Genomic DNA, 27171 nt, shown 5'->3' on the forward strand with positions numbered 1-27171 from the left:
CGGTAAGGCAGGCCTAACAGCCACCCCAGCATGTACACGTTGTGGGTTGGAACTGGCTGACTTTTACCATATGGTGTGGACGTGTCCGCATCTTACCCCACACTGGGAAGCATTGGAATCTGAGCTTACGGGCATCCTGGGTTGGGAGGTGCCACACAAGCCCCTAAATCTACTGCTGGGTGTTATGGACGGCCTGGACGGATCAAGGGTAGACAAGCTCCTCCTGGGTACTGCCATCATGGTAGCCAAACGGGATATCGCTAAGAACACTATCACTACACCTTGACCAACTCATAAGATCTGAACATACATTGTGCAGATGTGACGGTTTGTTATTCGTCCCTGAGGCGAAGCAGCATCAATAGATCATGAACAAGGGCGGCCTGACTAAGGTCTCGGCCTGGGAACAAGAATGCTTTTTGCTATAAATAAACAAGCATTTCTGGGTTGAGGCAGAGGAGCACTTGCTGTCATTGCAAGGTCACTCCATGCCAAAACCTTAACCCAGCTGCTTGCCAATCACTCTGCGAGGAGGGATGTCCAACCTGTGAGCAAGACGGGTGTCAGGGAGCCCCTGTAGCAGACAATGGGATAGAGGATAAGGAGTGCCATGCCATCCCTTCATATATTTCTCCCCTCCTGTATTCCAGTCCCCTTTTACCAGTTGGCCGCTTTGCTGTCAGCAAGAAGTGGGGAGAGGGGAATCGGAAGGCGGCCTTTTTAAGCCAGAGCTGAGGACGGATGTCAGAGGATACTTGCTTCAAGAAGGCGGAAGTGCATCGGGTTGGTCAGTAGTTGGTCCAGCTACACGCAGCACGGGAACGGGAGGCGGAGAAACCACGAGTGTGGGGAGTGAGGCCATATATCCAGGACCTGTCCCCAAAAGAAGTCGACGGAAGAACCGATGGATGTTGGTTATATACCCAAAACCATCCTATATACAGAAGAAATGGGTTCTGGCTTCTACGCAAGTGGATTCGGGTTGTAGGCAGTCCGTCGTACAGAGCACACTGGTGAAAGACTTTCAGATCTACCCAGAGAAAAAGACACCCATATGCTGCGTTCATGGAGACATCAGAACATATCCAATTGCCAAAATCCCCATCAAGTTACCCAATGTCAGTACTCTATTGGTTAGGGTGGGATTATTGGACAACCTACACAAACAACTCATTTTGGGCACAGACAATACAGAATTCATCTTGTTGCTCAAAAGCACACTGAGGGAGACTTCTACACCCCCTGGTACGCTGCTCACACAAGCCCCCTGGCTTTCGGACCGGCCATTTCAGTATGCTCAATTCCAAGACCCCACCATCCAGAATGGCTGGCAACAAGCGAAGAACCCAGTGATACCATCCTCATTCCCCTCATTCATCATCAAAAACAATTTACTACCATATAGGAAAACAAGATGTTCCCCCACAGTTTGTGGTTCCCCAGAGATTTCACGATCAAATATAATTTTTTGCCCATTCACACCTTCTAGCAGGTCACAGTGGGCCTGCAAAAACAACCCAGACTGTGCTGAGATATTTTTATTGGCCAGGGATATTCGCCAATGTAGATAAATACTGCAGGGAGTGTGAAATATGTCAGAAGAAGAACCCCTATAAACTCCCTCTACCAAGAACCCCTTACAACTTCTACCAATCATCAATAACCCTTTTGAGTGGATAAGTATGGATTTAGTGGGTCCTCTCCCAAAATCAAAAAAAGGATATATCTATATACTGGTTATTGTCGATTACGCAACTCGATACCCAGAAGCATTTCCCCTATGAACACCAAGCACGAAAATTATCAGTGAAAAGTTACTAGAAAGGTTTTTGAGGGTAGGATTTCCCCGAGAGATTTTGACAGACCAGGGAACCCCCTTTGTTTCTCGTTTAATGAAACAAGTCTGTAAAACCTTGAATATTACCCAAATAAGAACATCGGCCTATTACCCTCAGACAGATGGTCTGTGCGAGCGATATAATGCCACCTTAAAGCAAACCATGAAGAAAATGCTACCCACCGAAGGGAAAGAATGGGACATGTTGTTGCCCCCTGGAGTACCGGGTATTTTAGAACCCGGCGGTGCCAGGGAACACACCTGAAAACTCCGAGTCCTTCCTATTTCAGACTACAGAAACACAGAGTCTTCTAGGTGAAGTCAAAGATCGTATTTATTGGCTGCAGCCAGTAACAGGTATCCTAGAAGTACAACGGCATGTATGTTCTCAGGAGACTGCTCAAACTTACAAAGCCAGTCTTCTTCTTTTATACGAAATAATATGCTGCAGGCAAACATTCCTTATTTTACAGGTGACCATACACATATTTTCATCACAAAGAAAAAGCAGAGTCATGATGACAAACACATATTTCAGTTCGTCCAGCCCGTAATCGATTACCCGGCAAGACCCAGTATTTCCATCAGATAGCGACGGACCCCCAATAAAATCGGGCACCTCCTCCTCGTAAAGCAGGTCATAAAGCAAAAGACAGGGAAAGGTGTATGTAAGACTAGGCATGGTTTGTGTGCGATGAAAGGTTTATGATATGTCGTACCTTGATACGAATCTAGCTCGGCCGCTGGGAAAGGACCTGGCCGAACAGGTTTGGCTTCGGGCAGTTGAGTCAGCTTGCCCAGGTCACAGAGGAGTCAGCTAAGGTGTACGTGTCCTTCGGACCAGGTTTTGGCTTTTAGTCATTTGGCTATGTGAGGGCAATCACAAAATGGATGCCGTTCACAAAATGGAACCCGAGGGTTCGGAACGGAAATGCTGATTTCAGGGTGATTTCGTCACTCGATCATGACGCAAATGCTCACGTATAGTATATGACTTATTACCGGTCTGATGATACCAGAATCGTCATGATGCGACGATGTTTATAACACGGGTCCAGATTTTTCAGTACCATAGACCCTCCTTTTGCCCTTACATAGGCAAAACAACCAATACTCATGCTAATCTGAGTCCAGGTCTATGTTCATGAAGTCATTGAGCTGTTGCTGTAGCATCATCCTATTACTTAGTTCTTTTCTTGATACAGGTTTCCTTACACACGATGTAGCACAGAGGCCACATATTGCAGGAGCACACTGCACACACAGACAGAACAGGAAAAGAATGGCTAAGATCATCCCAATGACCATCAGAATCTTCCATCCCCAGGCGGACACCAGTTCCCAGAACCACCCCATCAGTGACCAGTCTCCTTTATCCACGTGAATAGATTCGGAGATTTTATGCAGTTTGGAGATGGCCTGGTATACTGTCGGAGCGTTATCTGGGATGAAAAGGCAGCAACTTGATTGGATCACTTTACATACCCCACCTCGGTCTGCAAGTATGACGTCTAAGGCGACCCTGTTCTGAAGAGTCATAAAGGGGAGGTCTGAGACGAAAAGACATAGGTTTCAGTACAGACACTCTTCCCTAACTGAGCTCTGGAGTCCCTGCAGACAAAGGTGACCCTGATGGGGTACAATCCAGATTGGGGAGGACCTCTTTGCTCTTTTGTTTTCACTCAAGGTAACTCCGTACTATGTTACGTTCCATCTACTGTAAGCCTGCAACTCATCTCGAGGAATCGTTCTATACGAGTCAATATCTCTGCTCATATTTGTGATCCTCACCACTAATGCCTTGTTGCTTGAGTTACTTCTCGTGGAACGTGGGGGATATGGTTCGATGGCAAATAGGAACATCGTTTGAAACGCCCACAAAGAACCATAGTAGCTGAATGGCAAGACAAAATATGGGATATCTTTATCTGCCCTGTCACCCCTACTTTTCAACATCTATCTGCAGCCATTAATTGCACTCCTGAATAGGACGGACTGCCTAGTATATAACTACGCCGATGACACCCAGATAATCATCCGGCTGGATGAAGGTCCAGGAGCGTCTACCAGGCTGCAGGATATACTTAAAGCCACGGTTAATTGGATGTCCAAAAACTCCTTAAAAATTAACCCGGACGGGGGAGGAGCCAAGATGGCGGCGTGGACGGACGTGTAGTCGCCCGGCTCCCCGATCCTTTGTTCCCTGCAGCACCATCCTGCTCCAGATCCTGACACAGAGTGGACGCGGGAGGTAGCTGACGTCGCGCTGGTACCGGAGGTGTTCCCCCGGTGTCTCTATCCGTCTGCAATCCGGAGAAAGGGCATGCTTCTCTGCGGACCGTGACTGCGCCCTGGACCCGGGACCCCGTGTCCCTGAGCAACGCCGGAGGGGGAAGCGACTCGGAGGGCTGATGGAGCGGTGTAATACGGAACGCTCCCAGGCGGACTGTGGGCTGTGAGAGTGCTGGTCTCTGCCCTCGCTGGGGAGTGCATGTCGCCTGACTGTGGATCCACTTTGCCTCACAGCTCCCATACGACACAGAGGTGAGACGCGCTGCTCCTTTCTGCCGTCCATGCAGCAGGCGGCCATGATTAGCCGCTTCACTCGCTCCTGCCAGTATTTACGGGCAGGGGTTTCTTGTTAAATCTTGCACAAGCGGAGACGGACCCGGCTATCCGGTGCTACCGTCCAGTCTGCACATTGCTGGCTTGCCTCCTCGATCGGCGAAACCCCTAGCAGCGCAATATGGCGGACTTTTCCTCTGTGATCGTTATGGGCTCCACCTCGGCTTTGGAATCTGCTGCATTGCAGGCATCTTGGCGGAGTGGTGAACGTGGTGCTACACTCCATACTGTGGATGCGGATGGCTCCCCGCCTGAATATACCTGCGCCTCTATTATGAGCGCTCTCACTGCCCTGACGGTGGATATGTCTGAGTGCTCCCGAGTACTGGGACAAAAACTGGATGAAGCTGCGCTCGGACTTCAGGATATACTGTCTGGCTGCTTACATCTTCCCTCCGACCGACCCCCGCACGATGGTGTGCGGGCTACATTGTTTCAGCGCGCCTGTGAACTTGTGCACACCTCTCACTCTGCTGCTTCAGAAATCCTGCCGCCTGCCGGTCCCGGCGTCGCTACAAAGTTTCCTATCCTGCCTAAGAACTCTACTCGTGTTACTGTATCACTATCCTCCCGTGTGACCCGGCAGGCACGGCTCCTGGCTTTATTTAATACCTGCACGCCTCGCTATGCTATTTTAACCCCCAGTGCTCCACCACTACAGATGGACATTGGACTGTTGCCCTTCTGGTCTGTTAAAACTGTGTATGCCTGGAAGTGGCCATTTTGTCCCGGGGGATCGTCTCTTCGCCGAATGCGGCCATCTTCTCTCTTTGTTCCACCTGAGGCGGGGCTTTCATCGGAGCTCAGTTTGCGACAGCGTCTGCGATCTGGCCAGGGTTAGACGTGCCCTTGTCGAACGAACTGTGATTTAAGGCTGGTTGAGACTCGGACTGGAGTGCTTCCTCAGCGTGACGATGTGTTATTTGATATTCTTCCCTTTTCAATTGTTGTTTGATTCTCCTTGCTTGCTTACGTTGATTACAGGGAAGTGAGGGCTGCGATCGGGGTATTCCGGGGGACTTGTGAATTGACCCTCCTCTTCTAATTTTGTGGGAGTTCAAGGATAGACTCTGTTCTTACTCCCTATATCACTGTGTAGGAGAGTAGGGTCTGCTATCCTATGGTCACCCCAATTTTTGCTTTTTGCTTCACTGGTTTTCGACTTACTGAGGCTGTGGGCCTGCTAATCAGACCCCCAGCCTGCTGTTCTCTCTCTAAATTCATAATACATGTGCTATAGGTACATACCACAATTGGAAATGGACTCCTTGTCAGCCCCTGTACCATGCACTATAGGTGCCCAGGGCATAGGTGCCACCAAGGCCTACCAGGGGCTGAAGCATAGCTTTTGCCACCCCTGGCTGGTTCTTAAATTGACACAACTGGCTGATCACTCAGCTGGGGCAAGTGGGTGCAATCACCCCTTGCTTAGATATAGTATACCTATATCTAAACCTATATTTGGACACATATATAGCCTGTAAGCCACTCCTATGGAAGGCCTCATCAATCCTGGAGGCAGAGTGCGTGGTTTTATGTGAGATGGTGCTCTGGCATGAGCTGAGCCTGTCTGCAGCTGTCGGGAACCACTCCCTAAGCTGATCCGGGATAATGCCATACCATATACTCTTAAGCGCATTATAATCCTCGCGGTTATATAGCAACTTTGGTTTGGCTTTATCAAAACATGTCGTGTAAGGTGTCATACGAATTGGAATACTATCCCCTCGCCAGTTCTGGCGACGGGGATAGCATTCCACCCTTCTAGAGGGAGAAGACATGTTACTTTACTGAAACGCGGTTGATTTAAAATGAGCCTCAGATCCACAAAATGGATGCCCCTGCCACAGACACGGGTCTGACCTCCTGCTGCTGACCGAAACCCGGCAGAGGAGGCCTGGACAAAGAGTTTCCTGTCACAGGGCGGTGTCAAACCACCCCAGACAGGAGATAGTGGATTGGAGTAGGGAGGTTTCAATGAAACCAGACACTGCCTGGGGAGCACAAGGCTGCCCCTTGCAGGATCCGGCCAAACCGGTTCTGGGGCCTCCCAGCCCCTGTCCCAGCGCGGCCAGGATCAAAGGAGAGGGGTGTAACCACCCCCTTCCTGGGTCCCACCCATAGGAGGGGACCTAGCAGGATGTCCAACCCCCTAGATTCGAATAAGAGGGGGAGCAGTCCCAACGGACCTCAGATCATCCTGAAGAAACATAAGAAACGAAATCTGGACCCTTCGACTTTCTACACGACGTGAGAAGACTGAAGAATCTCCCTTGTGGTCAAGGAGTGACCACCCTGTGCAAACAGGCACCATCCAGCCCTCGACCCTTGCTTTGTTGCAGTTCCCGCCGGAACTCGAGCGACAGAGATCGACGAGATCAAGCTTGCCTGCCTTCTACCTGCCCGATCCACAGTCCCTGCAGAGCTGAGACCCGTGGAGGCGACCGGAAGCGTGGGGCACGCCATCTTGAAAAGGCCACGAGACGCTGACCGTGCGGCCCACGAGTGACCCTCGAAGCTGTACACCGGGGTTTGAGAAGCCCCAGCCCCGAGCTCCACTTGCACCAAAGCTCACCCCTCCACACTCGCTGAGTGCTGCGTGGGGCCCTTCTGCTTGTGTGCGCTCGACGCGTTGGCCCGGTCACTTGCCAGCTGGCTTGTGGCCCCTGTGCCGACGAACTTCGAAATACGACTTGCTTTTCTGGTTGCTCCAGATCTGCACCAGCTCCTGTGAAAAGGAGCACCCACTCTGACCCTCCTGGTTCGAGTGATAAGCAATCTCCCGGTTCCGCGTGGATTGCTTTTGCCAAGTGCTGTTTGCTACAATCTTCAAGCCGACGGTGCTGACGGCGAGAGCCTACGTGGGACAGATCGTGACCTGCTCCTGGACGTCGCAGATGCCCCAGAGCCCACGTGACAGCGGAGAGAAGCCTATCGACAACCGCCTGATTGCGCCCGACATTGCCTGGTTCCGTCCTGGTTCCACCCTGGTCACTGCTGAGTGACCCAGACTCTGTCCCCTCTGCTTTCAGGTACTTTTCTACATCGATCCACCCTTGGATCGCACCGGACACTTCTGCTTCACAGCGCCTGCAGCTGCAACAGCTCCAAGCACCCAGAACCTGCGTGACAGAACCCGACGCCACTTCGACCCTGTGCACCCACGGCCTGTGGGTGAGGTAACTTTGCAACGCCGGTGTATTTACACTGGTACACACCTCTAGGGTCTGTGTCTAAAGTTTTGTGTTCCTAGGTTCAGCGGAAGTATCTTTTTATTCACTTTAACTGACTTTTACGCACCATTGACAGTGCATTGGTGCGCGCTGCACTTTCCGTGCTGCATCCGTCTCCTGTGGGCTACTCCCGACTTCTTCATTGCTTGTCCTGACTGCTCCCAGCGAATCTCTAGGCCCTAGGCCTAACCATTGTTCGTAAAGTGTTACTTATACCACTTTTTTGATATATGGTCTGAGTGGCCCCCCGCCCTCAGCCATAATTGTGCCAACTTTCTATGTGTAACAGTGCTTTTGATTTAACGCTTGTGCCCCTTTCCTCATAAAGAGTACTGGGGAGTAATTTAGTAATAAATACATATATTTTTATAATATATACTTGTGTGGTGTCCTTTCATTTGATTACAGGATTGTATGTGGTAAAACAAGCTCGCTTAACACGACCTCTTAAGTTAAGCCTTTAAGGCTGCTTAGTCCATGCTACCACTAGGATAGCTTGTCTACAAGGTTGACTTACAACCTGACATCTTTGGGGTTTGTTTGGACTGATAACCAGTGGTTCCAGAATTGGAAACACTACCTATCAGGCCAACTTCTCACATTGGTGTGCAGCGGTGCGGATTTGAGCTTGCTGTTTGTTTTACCATTGCAATCTTTATCAAATTGAAAGATCACATCAAGTACCTCTAGGTACATATAAATCAAAAGCTTAGCATATTAAGTTCTACTGAACTTAGTAGTTGTAGATTAAAGGGATTAGCACACCCTGACTACAACTCACTAGCAAGGTACAGTAGGAAACCACTTAGTGTAGGTAAGTGCACCACTTACACCTCACTAGCAGTCATGTCTGATACAGAAAGAGCCTCAGGCTCTGCTCCTGTAATAGTTGATCCTATAGGGACAACATCCAGATATGACAACCTTAGCCACAAAGACCTGAGTGCCTTGTGCACAGCCAGGGGGCTAAAAAAGGGCAGAGGCCCTACCATTCCTTCCCTAGTAGCTCTCCTAGAAAAGGATGACCTAGATAAGGTGAGTCAGACTCCCTTAGAAACAGAGGAAGGGATAAACTCCCCTGAGAATGAGGATCTTCAAGATGATGTAGTGGAGGAGGAAGAAGAAGAGGAAGGCTCTGATGTAGAAGAGCCTGAAGATCAGGATCAGGTGGGAAACCAGGTACAGGTTGCCAGGCTTAACCAGGCCAACTTGGACCTACATGGGAATGGAGGGGGCCAGCACCACTCCAGATCTCATAACCAAATTCTCCCAGGTAATAGAAGGGAGAGATCTCTGTCAAGGGACTCTCACCTTTCTAGTGCCTCAAGAGAATCTCAAAGAGGAATGACTTCCTCCCAGAGAAAAGAGCATAGGGCCAGGATGAGGGCTGTCCAACTCCAGATAGAAAGGGAAGAGGTAGCCTTGGCTCAAGCTAAACTTGCTTTAGCAAGAGAGAGAAAATTGTGTGGCTTAGATGCCACTGGTGGCAGCAAAGTTCCTAAAGAAAAAGACAGGGCCTATGACAATAGAAACCTGACAAAAATTGTGCCCCCCTACAAGGAAGGGGATGATATCCACAAATGGATGACTGCTCTTGAGAGGGCCTGCATGGTACAGCAGGTCCCTGAGGATCAGTGGGCAGCAATTTTATGGTACTCCTTTTCTGAGAAAGGGAGGGACAGGCTCCTCACTGTTAGACCTGAGGATGCCAAAAACTACTCTGTTCTGAAGAGTGCTCTTATTGAAGGGTTTGGCCTAACCACTGAGCAATACAGGTTGTTGTTCAGAGACACCCAAAAAGCACAGACTCAGGACTGGACTGATTTTGTAGATTGTGCCACTAAGGCTCTGGAGGGTTGGCTGCAGGGAAGTAAAGTTTCAGACTATACAGGATTGTACAATCTTATGATGAGAGAACAGATCCTTAATAACTGTCAGAACCAGCTGTTGCATCAATACCCTGTTGACTCTGATCTGACCTCTCCCCAAGAATTGGGAAAGAAGGCAGACAAATGGGTCAGAACAAGGATTAAGCAGAAAAACCAGAACCAAGGTGACCAGAAGAAAACAGACCAGAAGGGTGGGAATCAGAAAGATAAAGAAAAGGACCAGAAGTCTTCAGGCCCCCAAACTAGCAATAAGGAGGGGGGTTCCCAAAATGGAAACAAGAAAAAGAAGAACGATGGCCCAAAGAAACCTTGGTGTAATACCTGCAAATCAGTTTCACACTGGGGCAGTGAATGCACTAAGAAAAATCCAGTCCCCACCACTGCAGCTCCTAAAGCAACTGCACCCCCTAGTACAGTCAGCAGTGGTGGTACACAGCCAAAGGGTTTAGTAGGGTTGACCCTGGGTACTGAGGTGGAATCTGGCCTAGTCAGAATCCCCACACAGGCAGTTCTCCTATATGATGTGGACATATCTTTGCCCACTGCAGTAAGCCCCAGTAACCTGGGCAAATATAGGCAGACTCCCTTAATTAATGAGAAACTGGCTCAGGCCTACAGGGACACTTGTGCCAGTGTCACAATGGTGGCACCTGGCTTTGTGGACCCTGGACAAATTGTACTAGGTGAAAGTTACCTAGTGACCAATGCAAGCAACTCCACTACTTCCCATAGTGTGGCTGTTGTGAACTTCTCCTGGGGAGGGGTAGATGGCCTAAAGAAAGTTGTTGTGAGTGCAGACCTCCCAGTAGACTGTCTGTTAGGCAATGATCTTGAAAGCTCAGTTTGGTCAGAAGTGGAGTACAGGACTCATGCAGAAATGCTAGGGATTTCAGCTCATGTCCTTGCAGTGACAAGGTCTCAGGCTAAGAAGTGCCTTCCTGAACCAGTGGTGGATCTTGAAACAATAGACCAACCACAACCCAAGAGAAGGAGCAAGAGGGTTAAGGCTGTGCCTTCCCACTTGCCCCAGGTTGAGGATCAGGTTTCACAGGAAACTGATTCTGCAGTCCAAGAGGAGACTGTCTCTGAGGAGCTTGAACCTGATCAGGTTGAGTTTCTGGGGACAGGGGGACCCTCAAGGGCAGACCTGGGGCAGGCCCAATTAGATTGCCCTTCACTTGAACCCCTCAGACAGCAAGCTGCTGCTGAGGCTGCAGGGAATGCTCAAGGTACCCATAAAGTGTATTGGGATGAAGGACTCCTTTATTCAGAGGCTAGAGACCCCAAGCCTGGCACAACCAGGAGGTTGGTTATACCTTTGAAGTTTAGGGGCTTCCTTCTTACCTTGGCCCATGATATTCCCCTTGCAGGACACTTAGGCCAGAATAAGACTTGGGACAGGCTTGTTCCACACTTTCACTGGCCTCACATGTCAGAAAATGTCAAGGAGTTTTGTCGCTCCTGTGTCACTTGCCAAGCCAGTGGTAAGTCAGGTGGCACAACAAAGGCCCCCCTGATACCACTACCTGTGGTGGGGGTACCCTTTGAAAGAGTTGGAATAGACATTGTGGGTCCCATGGATCCTCAAACAGCATCTGGGCACAGATTTATACTGGTGGTAGTGGATCATGCCACCAGGTACCCAGAAGCAATTCCCCTGAGGACCACCACAGCTCCTGTGGTGGCAAAAGCCCTCATTGCAGTTTTCTCAAGAGTGGGCTTTCCAAAGGAGGTTCTTTCAGACAGAGGTACCAACTTCATGTCTGGATACTTAAAAGCAATGTGGAAAGAGTGTGGAGTAAACTATAAGTTTACCACACCCTACCATCCACAGTGCAATGGGCTTGTGGAAAGGTTCAACAAGACCCTAAAGGGAATGATAAAAGGGTTACCAGAGAAGCTTAGGCGGAAATGGGACATCCTTTTACCCTGCTTGCTCTTTGCTTACAGAGAGGTCCCACAGAAGGGGGTTGGCTACAGCCCTTTTGAACTTTTGTTTGGCCACCCTGTAAGAGGTCCATTGAGTTTGGTGAAGGAAGGATGGGAGTTACCTCTCAAAAAGCCTAAACTAGACATTGTGGATTATGTACTTGGTCTCCGCTCCAGGATGGCTGAATACATGGAGAGAGCATCCAAAAACCTTGAGGCCAGTCAGGAACTACAGAAAGCCTGGCATGACCAAAAGGCTGTTCTGGTTGAGTACCAGCCAGGGCAGAAGGTGTGGGTGTTGGACCCAGTGGGGCCAGCAGCTCTCCAGGACCAATGGACTGGACCCTACCCTATCATTGAAAAGAAGGGAGAAGTCACCTACCTGGTTGACTTTGGCACCCCTAGGAGCCCCCACAGGGTGCTCCATGTCAATCGTTTGAAAGCATTTGTTGACAGGGAGGACATGAGTCTCCTCATGGCCACAGATGGGGAACAGGAGGAAGAGAGTGACCCTCTCCCAGACCTGCTTTCCCAGAACCCTGATGATGGTTCAGTTGATGGAGTAGCCTTGGCAGGCAGCCTCACTGAGCAGCAACAGGTGGACTGCAGACAGGTATTGCAGGCCCACAGACAATTGTTTTCACTCACACCCAGTCAGACTAACTGGTGCACCCATGAGGTGGATACTGGTGACAATCTGCCTGTGAAGAATAAAATCTACAGGCAACCTGACCATGTCAGGGATTGTATAAAGGCTGAGGTGCAAAAGATGTTGGAGCTTGGAGTGATTGAGCCATCAGAGAGCCCATGGGCTAGCCCAGTGGTCCTTGTGCCAAAACCTCATACCAAAGATGGGAAGAGAGAAATGAGGTTTTGTGTGGACTACAGAGGTCTCAATGCTGTCACTAGGACAGATGCTCATCCCATTCCAAGAGCAGATGAGCTCATTGATAAATTGGCTTCTGCCAAGTTTCTGAGCACATTTGATTTGACAGCTGGCTACTGGCAAATCAGACTAGCTGAAGAGTCAAAAGCCAAAACAGCATTCTCTACCCCTAGTGGACATTATCAGTTTGTGGTAATGCCCTTTGGTTTGAAGAATGCACCTGCCACTTTCCAAAGGTTGGTGAACCAAGTCCTTGCTGGGTTGGATGACTTTTGCGCAGCATATCTAGATGATATTGCTGTCTTTAGCTCCACCTGGGAGGATCACCTGATCCACCTGAAGAAGGTTCTGGAGGCCCTGCAAAAGGCAGGCCTGACTATCAAGGCTACTAAGTGCCAGATAGGGCAGAGCAAGGTTGTGTACTTGGGCCACCTAGTAGGTGGGGGTCAAGTTCAACCACTGGAGAGCAAGATCCAGACCATACAGGACTGGACTCCTCCAACTACCCAGACACAAGTCAGAGCCTTCTTGGGCCTGACTGGGTATTACAGAAAATTTGTAAAGAACTATGGGTCCATTGTGACACCATTGAATGACTTGACATCCAAGAAGATGCCCAAAAAGGTTCAGTGGACAGTTAGCTGTCAAAAGGCATTTGATGACCTGAAGAAGGCCATGTGCTCTGCACCTATCCTGAAGAGTCCTGACTACTCCAAACAGTTCATTGTACAGACAGATGCTTCTGAGTTGGGGGTGGGAGCTGTGCTTTCACAAGTTAATCAAGATGGTCAAGACCAGCCCATTGCTTTTATTAGCAGAAGGCTGACCCCCAGGGAGAAACGTTGGTCAGCTATTGAGAGGGAGGCCTTTGCTGTGGTTTGGGCCCTGAAGAAGTTGAGGCCATACTTGTTTGGTACTCACTTCCTAATTCAGACAGACCATAAGCCCCTCTTGTGGCTAAATCAGATGAAGGGTGAAAATCCCAAACTGCTCAGGTGGTCCATTTCCCTACAGGGGATGGACTTTACAGTGGAGCACCGCCCAGGGACTGACCATGGTAATGCAGATGGTCTCTCCCGGTACTTCCACTTAGAACATGAAGACTTATCTGGTCAAGGTTAAGTTTAATGTCCCTGCGTTTGGGGGGGGGTTATGTAGGAGAGTAGGGTCTGCTATCCTATGGTCACCCCAATTTTTGGTTTTTGCTTCACTGGTTTTCGACTTACTGAGGCTGTGGGCCTGCTAATCAGACCCCCAGCCTGCTGTTCTCTCTCTAAATTCATAATACATGTGCTATAGGTACATACCACAATTGGAAATGGACTCCTTGTCAGCCCCTGTACCATGCACTATAGGTGCCCAGGGCATAGGTGCCACCAAGGCCTACCAGGGGCTGAAGCATAGCTTTTGCCACCCCTGGCTGGTTCTTAAATTGACACAACTGGCTGATCACTCAGCTGGGGCAAGTGGGTGCAATCACCCCTTGCTTAGATATAGTATACCTATATCTAAACCTATATTTGGACACATATATAGCCTGTAAGCCACTCCTATGGAAGGCCTCATCAATCCTGGAGGCAGAGTGCGTGGTTTTATGTGAGATGGTGCTCTGGCATGAGCTGAGCCTGTCTGCAGCTGTCGGGAACCACTCCCTAAGCTGATCCGGGATAATGCCATACCATATACTCTTAAGCGCATTATAATCCTCGCGGTTATATAGCAACTTTGGTTTGGCTTTATCAAAACATGTCGTGTAAGGTGTCATACGAATTGGAATACTATCCCCTCGCCAGTTCTGGCGACGGGGATAGCATTCCACCCTTCTAGAGGGAGAAGACATGTTACTTTACTGAAACGCGGTTGATTTAAAATGAGCCTCAGATCCACAAAATGGATGCCCCTGCCACAGACACGGGTCTGACCTCCTGCTGCTGACCGAAACCCGGCAGAGGAGGCCTGGACAAAGAGTTTCCTGTCACAGGGCGGTGTCAAACCACCCCAGACAGGAGATAGTGGATTGGAGTAGGGAGGTTTCAATGAAACCAGACACTGCCTGGGGAGCACAAGGCTGCCCCTTGCAGGATCCGGCCAAACCGGTTCTGGGGCCTCCCAGCCCCTGTCCCAGCGCGGCCAGGATCAAAGGAGAGGGGTGTAACCACCCCCTTCCTGGGTCCCACCCATAGGAGGGGACCTAGCAGGATGTCCAACCCCCTAGATTCGAATAAGAGGGGGAGCAGTCCCAACGGACCTCAGATCATCCTGAAGAAACATAAGAAACGAAATCTGGACCCTTCGACTTTCTACACGACGTGAGAAGACTGAAGAATCTCCCTTGTGGTCAAGGAGTGACCACCCTGTGCAAACAGGCACCATCCAGCCCTCGACCCTTGCTTTGTTGCAGTTCCCGCCGGAACTCGAGCGACAGAGATCGACGAGATCAAGCTTGCCTGCCTTCTACCTGCCCGATCCACAGTCCCTGCAGAGCTGAGACCCGTGGAGGCGACCGGAAGCGTGGGGCACGCCATCTTGAAAAGGCCACGAGACGCTGACCGTGCGGCCCACGAGTGACCCTCGAAGCTGTACACCGGGGTTTGAGAAGCCCCAGCCCCGAGCTCCACTTGCACCAAAGCTCACCCCTCCACACTCGCTGAGTGCTGCGTGGGGCCCTTCTGCTTGTGTGCGCTCGACGCGTTGGCCCGGTCACTTGCCAGCTGGCTTGTGGCCCCTGTGCCGACGAACTTCGAAATACGACTTGCTTTTCTGGTTGCTCCAGATCTGCACCAGCTCCTGTGAAAAGGAGCACCCACTCTGACCCTCCTGGTTCGAGTGATAAGCAATCTCCCGGTTCCGCGTGGATTGCTTTTGCCAAGTGCTGTTTGCTACAATCTTCAAGCCGACGGTGCTGACGGCGAGAGCCTACGTGGGACAGATCGTGACCTGCTCCTGGACGTCGCAGATGCCCCAGAGCCCACGTGACAGCGGAGAGAAGCCTATCGACAACCGCCTGATTGCGCCCGACATTGCCTGGTTCCGTCCTGGTTCCACCCTGGTCACTGCTGAGTGACCCAGACTCTGTCCCCTCTGCTTTCAGGTACTTTTCTACATCGATCCACCCTTGGATCGCACCGGACACTTCTGCTTCACAGCGCCTGCAGCTGCAACAGCTCCAAGCACCCAGAACCTGCGTGACAGAACCCGACGCCACTTCGACCCTGTGCACCCACGGCCTGTGGGTGAGGTAACTTTGCAACGCCGGTGTATTTACACTGGTACACACCTCTAGGGTCTGTGTCTAAAGTTTTGTGTTCCTAGGTTCAGCGGAAGTATCTTTTTATTCACTTTAACTGACTTTTACGCACCATTGACAGTGCATTGGTGCGCGCTGCACTTTCCGTGCTGCATCCGTCTCCTGTGGGCTACTCCCGACTTCTTCATTGCTTGTCCTGACTGCTCCCAGCGAATCTCTAGGCCCTAGGCCTAACCATTGTTCGTAAAGTGTTACTTATACCACTTTTTTGATATATGGTCTGAGTGGCCCCCCGCCCTCAGCCATAATTGTGCCAACTTTCTATGTGTAACAGTGCTTTTGATTTAACGCTTGTGCCCCTTTCCTCATAAAGAGTACTGGGGAGTAATTTAGTAATAAATACATATATTTTTATAATATATACTTGTGTGGTGTCCTTTCATTTGATTACAGGATTGTATGTGGTAAAACAAGCTCGCTTAACACGACCTCTTAAGTTAAGCCTTTAAGGCTGCTTAGTCCATGCTACCACTAGGATAGCTTGTCTACAAGGTTGACTTACAACCTGACATCTTTGGGGTTTGTTTGGACTGATAACCAGTGGTTCCAGAATTGGAAACACTACCTATCAGGCCAACTTCTCACACACTGGATTATACTTCTTTAACCTTCCTTTCTTCTCCTTCCTTAATTTTTCTTTCCTTCCTCTTTCTCTTCCTTCCTTTACTTCTTCTTCTTTCTAAATTTCGGGTTTATTGGGGCGACAGACACTCTGCTAGGGGGGGGGCAGGCCGTAGCCTCTGCATGTGTGTAGGGTGGGGGGTTATATTTAGTTTTAGTTAGTTTCTATGGTGCCTATGTATGATCTTCTCTTATAATTTTTTCTTTTTTCTGTTTTGGGTCTGTGTTAAGGATTAGTGGTGAGTGGGTAGCACTGTGGGTGGTATGTAAATGCGAACTGACTCTCCTGCTGATCTACACTGTACCGCCGATTTGATGGGGAGTCCTCGTTATTGATGTTACTTCTTGATGCTGCCTGCCCATGTGGTGTAGTTAATATACGGACTCGATTCTCCTTGGTTTATTCTTCATTGTTTTATCTTTAGACTAAAATTTAAAAAATCTAAACCTTCAATGCTCCTCTTCCCTAGCGCCACTATTCCGTTCAGTGTAACTGCTGTTAATTATTGCTATATTGCCTGATGTCGCTGGGGACCGTATTGCTTACTTATGTGCTAAACAGTATTGTGGCCGGCCTGACGGTTGTAGGCCCGTATTTGTACCACTCTTCATGCACAATAAAGGTTTTCAAAAAATTAAAAAAAAAAAAAAAAAAATTAACCCGGACAAGACGGAAGTGTTGCCCATTTCCATCACGGGCAACCCCTGGAACGAGAAATTCTGGCCTGTGGAGCTGGGTGTACCACCGAAACCGGCGACCGCAGTTAAAAGTTTGGGCCTGTACGTGGATGAAAAACTCTCCATGGAAAAACAAGTCACTACGGTAGTGGGCACCTGTATTGGCTTGATGCGACAACTGAGAAAAATTTCTGCACTACTTTCTTTTTCCACCTTGAAACATGTGGTTTCAGCTATAATCCTGGCTAGGCTGGATTATGGAAACTCTCTGTATATAGGGCTACCCCAGCGGCTGCTGGATAAGTTACAGGGGGTTATGAATGACGCAGCCAGGCTGATTTACAAGAAACCCAGGACGGCCCACTCGTCCCCTCTGATGCAGGAGCTACATTGGCTCCCGATTCGGCAGAGGGTTGTATTCAAAGGACTGTGCATTGTACACAAGGCGCTGTATGGGAATGCACCTAGATATCTGAAATCCGGCCTATCTCCATATACGCCGAGCAGGACTTTGCGCTCATCAGATGCTACTCTCTTATCCCAATCCCGGTTTAAATTGGCCACGGTGGGGGGACGTGCTTTTTCCAAAACACTCCCAGCTCTGTGGAACAAACTGGCCCCAGAATTAAGGAAGGAATGTAATTTGTTAGCCTTCAGAAAAAAGTTAAAAACTGTTCTGTTCAAGCAAGCATGGAGCAGCCACTAGGTGCACTGCTAAGATCAAGTAAAATGCCAAGCCCCACTATGTAACCTGGACAATCAGCGCTTAGAGACCCCGGCGGTTATAACGCGCTATACAAATTAAATAAATAAAATAAATAAATAAATCTGTCGTGTGTGCCATAAGACCACACACCCAACAATTAGTTGTGTTCATTACTAACTAGTGTTGGTGTAAAAGCTGAACAAATGAATTATTGACAAACTCCAATCTTCTAGCAGACTCGTGTTCAGGCAGGGGGTGAAAGGAATGCGAAGAAACAGGAGAAGGAGGTGTGGGTTGTGTAGTGGTTGCAAATGTCACTTGAAGAGTGAATAAAACATATCCTAATAAAAACGTCATTACACTAAGCAACATAAAAATACATAATATCAGGAATCGTGTTCTTGTCATTAACGTACACATTCTGACTTTAAAGTTCATTGATTCGGCAGGTCTCTCCATCTTGAAAAACTCCATCCTCTATAATTGCTGCCCGCAGCGGTAGGGTGTTCTATGCTAAGGAATGCTTCTGTCAGTCCAGGGCAACTCCCTTAGACCAACCAGAACCGTCGACCTAACGTCTTCGGCTGCACCCCAAAGACTTTGGCAACCGCGACCCTAGCAGCAGAACCCGGATGGTGGTTCGAAACACAAAAATAAGCAAGTTTCCCAGAGGAGAGAGAGCTGCACTTCCAAAAAGAGAAAAAAAAGCAATATTTTATTTGTCCATAGTCACAGTTCTCGACCTCAAATTGTAGCAGTTTCTTCCAGGTGCTGTCTGGTCCTGAAATAAGAGTTCAGGCTCTGTATTGTTCAATCGAATTGACGGAGGCACAGCTGCTTGTAAAACATTATCGCTTTCACTTTCAGAGTTTGTTCCTTTTACACGTGCATCGCTAAAAGGCAGGAAACGAGGCACACTCTCAGTCTCGGAATCAGCGATCCCCTCCTGGACCCATCGGTCGTGCGGCAGAGGTAAAGGGACTCTCTTGCAATGGATCCCGTGGACCCAGTGTTTCTTCCCTTCCACTCGCACAGCTGATCTTGTTGAGAGAAGCATTAGATGGGGGCCGGTCCAGCGGGGCTCATCATTCTTTGTCCGCTGAAAGTTCTTTATTAGGACGTAGGATCCAGGATCGATAGGATGTCCTGGAGCTTCAGTAGCTTGAGGAAAAGAGTCGTGGACCTGTTGGTGTAAAACACGCAATTTAGCCGTCAATTCGTACAGGTAATCAAGCAGTACAGGGTGTTCTAATTCGCTGAATTTTGTTGGCCTTGGCACTCCCCATAGGTTGGCCGGACGGCCGAACACTATCTCATGTGGACTAAGTCCCATTCGCGAGTGAACAGTCATTCTCGTTGATAGGAGTGCTAAAGGCAGAGCATCAGGCCATTTAAGACCAGTGCTCGCTTGGATTTTGGCCAGTTTCAATTTTAATGTGCCATTATAGCATTCTACTAATCCAGCTGATTGGGGGTGATTTGCAGCGTGGAACTTCTGGTGGATGCCTAGCCCTTCACATACTTTCTTCATCACCCGACCCACAAATTCACTCCCGTTATCACTCCAAACCATTCTCGGCATTCCAAATCTCGGGAAGAATTCCTTGACAAGGGCTTTGGCTGTGGACATGGCAGTATTGTCCTTTAAGGGATATGCTTCTACCCATCTTGAAAAGGCACAAACAACAACAAGTACGTATTTCAAATTGTTGCACCTTTCCATGTGAATGAAATCTAGCTGCAAAACCTCGAACGGATACGTTGGAGGCGCAAAATGACCAGCTGGAGTTGGGGTTCCCCTACCAGGATTGTATTTCAGACACACCATACAGTTGTTAACTACATTCTCTGCACACTTAGGAATTCTAGCATTTTGCCATACTGGAGCCAACAACTTGCAAATCCCTTTCACACTGATATGAGCCATACCATGGGCCATTGTCACCACTGCAAGCACATACGCATTGGGTAATAACCATCGCTGATGTTCTGACAGTTCAATCCAACAACCATTTGCGTCCAATTTACACTTACTTTCTCTCCATTAATTCAACTCTTTCTCTGTTGCTTCAGCCTGAATGGACTTTACGCTTTCAATCTATAAATCCGCTATTCGGGTAGCAAAATCTGAATTTTTTAAGGAGAGAATAGGTCTCTCTTCTAACTCCTCGAAAGAGTCGTTCAAGGTCATCAGAGAACTTTTGAAAACTCCCGACCCTCCGGTCATTCACGACAACCCGCGTGAGAAATGCTCAGAACTTGCCTCTTTCTTTAAGACCAAAATAGAAAACATCTTGGCATCCCTACCTCGGTTAGACCAAGAGACACTCTCGGTTTGTAACCTAAGGTCTCCGCCCGGGGGCGGACAGCTGAGCTGGACTCCTTTGGACCAGTCACTGTGGACAAAGCTCTCCGGGTCCTTGCGATCGTGAAGTGTGGGTCCCCGAAAGACCCGGTACCGATGTAACATCTGAAGCAGGTAGCCTCCACCATCGGTGGCCCAGTGACGGACCTTATAAATCTATCCTTCACCCAAGGAGTGGTTCCCCCCAGTTGGAAGGGAGCGGTAGTTAAGGCTCTCTTGAAGAAGCCCAGCCTGGATCCCGCCGACCTTGCGAACTTTAGGCCTATTTCCCTGCTCCCCGGCCTCAGCAAGGTGGCGGAGAAACTTGCGAATAGGCGCCTATCGGGTTTTCTGGAATCCAACTCCCTTCTGGGTGAATCCCAAACGGGCTTTCGCCCGGGCCAGGGGACGGATACTGCCCTGCTGGCAGTCGTGGAGAATGCCAGGAGCATTTTGGATTCAGGGGGATCGGTGGCAGTGATCCTCCTGGACCTTAGTGCGGCATTCGACACCGTAGACCACCAGGTGTTACTCCAGCGGCTGTCGGGGGTGGGGGTCTCCGGGATGGCCCTGAAATGGCTCGCGTCCTTTCTGCATCACGTGCATGAGGGTCATTTACTTTGGGACGCCAAACCAACAAACTCCTGCAGACCTAAAGGTTGTACAGGACAAGTGATCCTTTCTCTCTTGATTAATGTGAAATATAGGGTCTCCACCGCCCAGTATTTTTCTCCTCCCCAAGGGATCCTCCCCCTCACTAAGCTGAAGAGGATGAGGTACTAAAGGGGACTGCAGTGGAAGACTTGATGGCGCCACTACTGCTCCAGTGGCCCCTACTCTGCCATTAGGAGACAGAAGTACTGTAACGGGGTTCCTGGGTGCACCTTCCCCAATTAGCAGTTTAGAACCACTCTCCTCCGTAGCAGTCTGAGCAACACTCTGGCTGTCTGGGATCTGTGGAATATGTAACTTTGACATTTTTCGTTTAGCAAATCGTCTTATCCTTTTTTGTTTCTTCTTCCTATTTTCCACTTTGCAGTTTGTTGCAAGCCCTCCCCTCTTCCCTGCTTTCGTTCCCAAGTTCACCAAAGAATTCGGAGGATGGGCCTGTGGGGCAGGTGGAGTTGGGGCCTCCCCCTCTGTCCCTCCCCCACCTTTTTGTCCAACGTAACCCTCAATTTTCTCTGCTTCCTCAGTGGCTCCACCGGCCCCCCTTTTCCCCTTCATGAACAAAGGATAAAGTTTTAGTGGGACATGTCCCAAAGGAAGGCCCACTGCAGCTTCCTCAAAGAGTGGGCTTAACTCCATGGCTGCTAAGGCAATTCCCCTCCTGTGCTGGGAATTTGTTATTTGTATTGTTTTATGACGAGCTGGGCTCGTCATCAGTGTATGAGGAGGCTACACCATGACGAGCCCAGCTCGTCATGAGTGTGGAAGGGGTTAAACAAAGCTCTTCATTCTCAAGATTACAGGAAGATTCAATTGAGGACAATGAGAAGAGAGTTGTACCTGCTTGAACAGACACATCTCTCTGCTCTACAAGGGAAACTAGTAAAAGGGGACTAACATCAGTTTGTTCGTCCAATCGCACGGGTATAATAGAGGGGGGAATCATGGTGCCCAATTTATTTACTTTTTGTGCTTCAAACACCATTACGGAGATCATTTCCAGCATATGATCTGAACTAAAAACAGATTTCTCCAATAAAGACAAAATAGAACTTAAAAGTCTTTCAATGCAGACAAAGTATTCCGAAAACTCACCATCCCTCTCATTACCCAGCTTTGGTTGTGAGCAAGGCAAAAATACATCATGAACATCATGAGCATCATAGACGGGCTCCACAGAATTACCATTCAGGGGACTTGTACTACAATATAATAGGGGCAAAAAAAGACGCCCGAGGGGGGAGTTTACAATGCAAGTGTTCTTCTCCTTCGGACTGCTCATTGGATACCCGTTCTTCACAGGGCTCTTCACAGGGTGTACATTGATGGCTCCTCACCCCCTTGTGTGAGCTTCAATGTCAATGTCTGTGAGAGTAAAGTCTTCCCTTAAATTGGGTTTTCCACAAAATCAAGCCTTTTCCACCATTACAACAATATCCTTCCCGGCATCCTCCCGAATTCCTCCAACACACCAAAGCGCACCCTCTTCACTGAGCCCCTTACCGATGTTCCCCTCCATAGGGGCAACATATGCACCCGCGGTCTTACTGGATGATTTTTTCCTGCTCAATGAAGTGGAATGCTGATTCTGCTGGTTAAGAGGATGAACCGAGCTCATGACTACGTGCAAAGCAACGTCCAATGCAGCAGGTATACCAACAGCAGGAAACTCCATTTCTGATGGATTCGAAGGGATATATAGGCTATGTTGGGACTGTTAGATTGAATGATTACCACATGGGCCAGGGCCCAAGTTTGTCCTTGAAGATATGTCCGGTAAGGCAGGCCTAACAGCCACCCCAGCATGTACACGTTGTGGGTTGGAACTGGCTGACTTTTACCATATGGTGTGGACGTGTCCGCATCTTACCCCACACTGGGAAGCATTGGAATCTGAGCTTACGGGCATCCTGGGTTGGGAGGTGCCACACAAGCCCCTAAATCTACTGCTGGGTGTTATGGACGGCCTGGACGGATCAAGGGTAGACAAGCTCCTCCTGGGTACTGCCATCATGGTAGCCAAACGGGATATCGCTAAGAACACTATCACTACACCTTGACCAACTCATAAGATCTGAACATACATTGTGCAGATGTGACGGTTTGTTATTCGTCCCTGAGGCGAAGCAGCATCAATAGATCATGAACAAGGGCGGCCTGACTAAGGTCTCGGCCTGGGAACAAGAATGCTTTTTGCTATAAATAAACAAGCATTTCTGGGTTGAGGCAGAGGAGCACTTGCTGTCATTGCAAGGTCACTCCATGCCAAAACCTTAACCCAGCTGCTTGCCAATCACTCTGCGAGGAGGGATGTCCAACCTGTGAGCAAGACGGGTGTCAGGGAGCCCCTGTAGCAGACAATGGGATAGAGGATAAGGAGTGCCATGCCATCCCTTCATATATTTCTCCCCTCCTGTATTCCAGTCCCCTTTTACCAGTTGGCCGCTTTGCTGTCAGCAAGAAGTGGGGAGAGGGGAATCGGAAGGCGGCCTTTTTAAGCCAGAGCTGAGGACGGATGTCAGAGGATACTTGCTTCAAGAAGGCGGAAGTGCATCGGGTTGGTCAGTAGTTGGTCCAGCTACACGCAGCACGGGAACGGGAGGCGGAGAAACCACGAGTGTGGGGAGTGAGGCCATATATCCAGGACCTGTCCCCAAAAGAAGTCGACGGAAGAACCGATGGATGTTGGTTATATACCCAAAACCATCCTATATACAGAAGAAATGGGTTCTGGCTTCTACGCAAGTGGATTCGGGTTGTAGGCAGTCCGTCGTACAGAGCACACTGGTGAAAGACTTTCAGATCTACCCAGAGAAAAAGACACCCATATGCTGCGTTCATGGAGACATCAGAACATATCCAATTGCCAAAATCCCCATCAAGTTACCCAATGTCAGTACTCTATTGGTTAGGGTGGGATTATTGGACAACCTACACAAACAACTCATTTTGGGCACAGACAATACAGAATTCATCTTGTTGCTCAAAAGCACACTGAGGGAGACTTCTACACCCCCTGGTACGCTGCTCACACAAGCCCCCTGGCTTTCGGACCGGCCATTTCAGTATGCTCAATTCCAAGACCCCACCATCCAGAATGGCTGGCAACAAGCGAAGAACCCAGTGATACCATCCTCATTCCCCTCATTCATCATCAAAAACAATTTACTACCATATAGGAAAACAAGATGTTCCCCCACAGTTTGTGGTTCCCCAGAGATTTCACGATCAAATATAATTTTTTGCCCATTCACACCTTCTAGCAGGTCACAGTGGGCCTGCAAAAACAACCCAGACTGTGCTGAGATATTTTTATTGGCCAGGGATATTCGCCAATGTAGATAAATACTGCAGGGAGTGTGAAATATGTCAGAAGAAGAACCCCTATAAACTCCCTCTACCAAGAACCCCTTACAACTTCTACCAATCATCAATAACCCTTTTGAGTGGATAAGTATGGATTTAGTGGGTCCTCTCCCAAAATCAAAAAAAGGATATATCTATATACTGGTTATTGTCGATTACGCAACTCGATACCCAGAAGCATTTCCCCTATGAACACCAAGCACGAAAATTATCAGTGAAAAGTTACTAGAAAGGTTTTTGAGGGTAGGATTTCCCCGAGAGATTTTGACAGACCAGGGAACCCCCTTTGTTTCTCGTTTAATGAAACAAGTCTGTAAAACCTTGAATATTACCCAAATAAGAACATCGGCCTATTACCCTCAGACAGATGGTCTGTGCGAGCGATATAATGCCACCTTAAAGCAAACCATGAAGAAAATGCTACCCACCGAAGGGAAAGAATGGGACATGTTGTTGCCCCCTGGAGTACCGGGTATTTTAGAACCCGGCGGTGCCAGGGAACACACCTGAAAACTCCGAGTCCTTCCTATTTCAGACTACAGAAACACAGAGTCTTCTAGGTGAAGTCAAAGATCGTATTTATTGGCTGCAGCCAGTAACAGGTATCCTAGAAGTACAACGGCATGTATGTTCTCAGGAGACTGCTCAAACTTACAAAGCCAGTCTTCTTCTTTTATACGAAATAATATGCTGCAGGCAAACATTCCTTATTTTACAGGTGACCATACACATATTTTCATCACAAAGAAAAAGCAGAGTCATGATGACAAACACATATTTCAGTTCGTCCAGCCCGTAATCGATTACCCGGCAAGACCCAGTATTTCCATCAGATAGCGACGGACCCCCAATAAAATCGGGCACCTCCTCCTCGTAAAGCAGGTCATAAAGCAAAAGACAGGGAAAGGTGTATGTAAGACTAGGCATGGTTTGTGTGCGATGAAAGGTTTATGATATGTCGTACCTTGATACGAATCTAGCTCGGCCGCTGGGAAAGGACCTGGCCGAACAGGTTTGGCTTCGGGCAGTTGAGTCAGCTTGCCCAGGTCACAGAGGAGTCAGCTAAGGTGTACGTGTCCTTCGGACCAGGTTTTGGCTTTTAGTCATTTGGCTATGTGAGGGCAATCACAAAATGGATGCCGTTCACAAAATGGAACCCGAGGGTTCGGAACGGAAATGCTGATTTCAGGGTGATTTCGTCACTCGATCATGACGCAAATGCTCACGTATAGTATATGACTTATTACCGGTCTGATGATACCAGAATCGTCATGATGCGACGATGTTTATAACACGGGTCCAGATTTTTCAGTACCATAGACCCTCCTTTTGCCCTTACATAGGCAAAACAACCAATACTCATGCTAATCTGAGTCCAGGTCTATGTTCATGAAGTCATTGAGCTGTTGCTGTAGCATCATCCTATTACTTAGTTCTTTTCTTGATACAGGTTTCCTTACACACGATGTAGCACAGAGGCCACATATTGCAGGAGCACACTGCACACACAGACAGAACAGGAAAAGAATGGCTAAGATCATCCCAATGACCATCAGAATCTTCCATCCCCAGGCGGACACCAGTTCCCAGAACCACCCCATCAGTGACCAGTCTCCTTTATCCACGTGAATAGATTCGGAGATTTTATGCAGTTTGGAGATGGCCTGGTATACTGTCGGAGCGTTATCTGGGATGAAAAGGCAGCAACTTGATTGGATCACTTTACATACCCCACCTCGGTCTGCAAGTATGACGTCTAAGGCGACCCTGTTCTGAAGAGTCATAAAGGGGAGGTCTGAGACGAAAAGACATAGGTTTCAGTACAGACACTCTTCCCTAACTGAGCTCTGGAGTCCCTGCAGACAAAGGTGACCCTGATGGGGTACAATCCAGATTGGGGAGGACCTCTTTGCTCTTTTGTTTTCACTCAAGGTAACTCCGTACTATGTTACGTTCCATCTACTGTAAGCCTGCAACTCATCTCGAGGAATCGTTCTATACGAGTCAATATCTCTGCTCATATTTGTGATCCTCACCACTAATGCCTTGTTGCTTGAGTTACTTCTCGTGGAACGTGGGGGATATGGTTCGATGGCAAATAGGAACATCGTTTGAAACGCCCACAAAGAACCATAGTAGCTGAATGGCAAGACAAAATATGGGATATCTTTATCTGCCCTGTCACCCCTACTTTTCAACATCTATCTGCAGCCATTAATTGCACTCCTGAATAGGACGGACTGCCTAGTATATAACTACGCCGATGACACCCAGATAATCATCCGGCTGGATGAAGGTCCAGGAGCGTCTACCAGGCTGCAGGATATACTTAAAGCCACGGTTAATTGGATGTCCAAAAACTCCTTAAAAATTAACCCGGACGGGGGAGGAGCCAAGATGGCGGCGGGGACGGACGTGTAGTCGCCCGGCTCCCCGATCCTTTGTTCCCTGCAGCACCATCCTGCTCCAGATCCTGACACAGAGTGGACGCGGGAGGTAGCTGACGTCGCGCTGGTACCGGAGGTGTTCCCCCGGTGTCTCTATCCGTCTGCAATCCGGAGAAAGGGCATGCTTCTCTGCGGACCGTGACTGCGCCCTGGACCCGGGACCCCGTGTCCCTGAGCAACGCCGGAGGGGGAAGCGACTCGGAGGGCTGATGGAGCGGTGTAATACGGAACGCTCCCAGGCGGACTGTGGGCTGTGAGAGTGCTGGTCTCTGCCCTCGCTGGGGAGTGCATGTCGCCTGACTGTGGATCCACTTTGCCTCACAGCTCCCATACGACACAGAGGTGAGACGCGCTGCTCCTTTCTGCCGTCCATGCAGCAGGCGGCCATGATTAGCCGCTTCACTCGCTCCTGCCAGTATTTACGGGCAGGGGTTTCTTGTTAAATCTTGCACAAGCGGAGACGGACCCGGCTATCCGGTGCTACCGTCCAGTCTGCACATTGCTGGCTTGCCTCCTCGATCGGCGAAACCCCTAGCAGCGCAATATGGCGGACTTTTCCTCTGTGATCGTTATGGGCTCCACCTCGGCTTTGGAATCTGCTGCATTGCAGGCATCTTGGCGGAGTGGTGAACGT

General features: G+C 49.1%; 1 protein-coding gene across 1 annotated transcript in view; it reads right to left on the bottom strand.

Annotated features, from left to right (window-relative positions):
- The window catches only part of LOC147737348 (uncharacterized), a 935485-nt gene that overhangs the window by 870186 nt on the left and 38128 nt on the right, over positions 1–27171 (bottom strand). The gene's annotated exons all lie outside the window — the stretch shown is intronic.

The sequence above is a fragment of the Lissotriton vulgaris genome, chromosome 1_1, assembly GCF_964263255.1.
Source record: "Lissotriton vulgaris chromosome 1_1, aLisVul1.2, whole genome shotgun sequence".
NCBI classification, from domain to species: domain Eukaryota; kingdom Metazoa; phylum Chordata; class Amphibia; order Caudata; family Salamandridae; genus Lissotriton; species Lissotriton vulgaris.